The 2,080-nt window shown below is 48.4% G+C and overlaps 1 long non-coding RNA gene across 1 annotated transcript; it reads right to left on the bottom strand.

Moving 5' to 3' along the window:
* Positions 1–1,142: 1,142 nt before the first annotated feature.
* LOC120996386 lies at positions 1,143–1,441 on the bottom strand. The gene is made up of 2 exons (XR_005777766.1): positions 1,396–1,441; positions 1,143–1,360 (listed from the first exon to the last, which is right to left on the bottom strand). It is a non-coding gene; the product is annotated as an uncharacterized LOC120996386 (long non-coding RNA).
* Between the last annotated feature and the right edge of the window lie 639 nt (positions 1,442–2,080).

Genomic DNA, 2,080 nt, shown 5'->3' with positions numbered 1-2,080 from the left:
CAATTTATCATCTTCTAACTTCTCTCTTTTCTCATTCAACAACGTCTGCCACATAACAGGGCAGTGTGCCACCTTTTGGTATGTTATATAGATGTAGCAGGGTTAGCACTTAAACTCTTAACTCAAATTTCTTAAATCATCATGTTATCTTGAAACAAAAGCCATTGAAAAGCAATTGAAGGTGTTTGCTTCTCCGGTCCGCCACGTACTGTTCGGGTGAACAGTAGCCCTTCGGGACACTTTCCTCATTTCCCAACTTCTGGATCCTTCACCTTGTTCTGGACAACACAGAAACCTGATATAACACGTTGAGCCTAATGTCCCACACACTCTGGGTAGACACTGGCCGGTCTCCTCCCTTCTGTCGCCTCTCGGTCACAACACCAGGGTGACCGATTGACACAGGCACTTTAGAAGACCTTTGGGTTTCTATCAGTCTGTGTTTCCGTTACAAAGGGTCGCACATTAAAAACAATAAACCACAATACATCAAGGAAGAACCCTTGCGTACTGTCTAATCGTCTCTCGCACCTACTGGAGCCGCCTAAAGACCTCTGTATAGAGTAATCACTGGACGTGAAGACCTTTGAGTCCCGGCAGCACACTCTGGGCTACCCCGAACCGCTCTCCACCCATCTGTGATCGTCCCCTTTATGGAGATTTGAGTCAGACACCGGGCTGAACTCCGATACAGGCACACAGGAGAACTCCGTGTCTCAGTCAGTGATACTTGTCAACAGGGTCTTCACAACTTATAGGCACAACACAGTACATCAAGACTTTAAAAAAACATATGGGGTTCTTACTTTCATGCCCTCGAGGACGTCCCAGACTGCTTCCGCACCCCTCCCTCAGACGAACACAAAGAGGCTACACCAGGGGACACTTTATGGGCAAGATGACTCAATTTTCTTACCTCATATCACGGGTTGCGATCCCGGTGTCCGTTAGTGCGCCTCTCCTCGTCTGGTCTCTGGGGGTACAGGAACAGAGGGTCCAATCCTCGAGCCCCACGTTGGGCGCCAAAATTGTTCTGGTTCTGGCCAAGCTGCCAGTTCGGTTGATGTACTGCTCCAAATTAATTAATGTACGTGCACGGAGAGATCAAACTGAGACAACACACCTCACGGAGTTATAACAGGATCTCTGGTTTATTTCTGAAAACAGCATAGGTTTTACGACATGAAGAAGTGGGAGGGGGGGTGAAAGATAGAGTATATCTTTTCTATTGGCTACGAACACTATACTTTTCTGCAACCTTGACGGCCCGAGTAAATTCCTCCCCCCTCCCCCCTTGCTCGTGGGAGAAACCGTTACTTCTTCTTTTCTTTGTAACTGCTTGCTTGAGCTGAACGGAAACCTCTTTGTAACTGCTTGCTTGAGCTGAACGGAAACCTCAAAGAAACACATGATAAAACACAAAGTAAGATTCTAGTTTATAGGTGTTGGCTGAATGCCTGGCCGCCATCTTAGCTAAACATAGTCCTCAACAAGCAAGTATCCATTTTGTATCAATAGTCCATAACAGGGGGACAAGGGAGGAAGGGGGGAGAGAGTGACAAGGGAGGCAGGGGAGAGAATGACAAGGGAGGGAGGGGGGAAGAGAGTGACAAGGGAGGGAGGGGGGAGAGAGTGACAACGGAGGGAGGGGGGGAGAGAGTGACAAAGGAGGGAGGGGGGAGAAGAGAGTGACAAGGGAGGGAGGGGGGGAGAAGAGTGTGACAAGGGAGGGAGGGAGGGGGGAGAAGAGAGTGACAAGGGAGGGAGGGGGGAGAAGAGAGTGACAAGGGAGGAAGGGGGGGGGGAGAAGAGAGTGACAAGGGAGTCCCCAGAGCCAGACCAAGAGCCAGACTGCAGCCAGAGACCAGATCATCTTATTGTCCTGGTGGTAAGTAGACAATGCAATATGTTTATTATTTAATTGTTTAGTTATTAATACTACATTGGAAACTAATTTACCTCACATTAAAAGGACACTATAGTCCCAGAACCAGCACAGTTTAATGTAGTGGTACTGGTGTCTATAGCCTGTTCCTGCAGAGAACAGACACTGTGCAGTACTGGTGGTAAAGGAGCACTA

The sequence above is a fragment of the Bufo bufo genome, chromosome 3 (genome assembly GCF_905171765.1).
Source record: "Bufo bufo chromosome 3, aBufBuf1.1, whole genome shotgun sequence".
Taxonomy (NCBI): Eukaryota; Metazoa; Chordata; class Amphibia; order Anura; family Bufonidae; genus Bufo; species Bufo bufo.
This window is presented reverse-complemented; position numbering and strand designations above follow the sequence as displayed.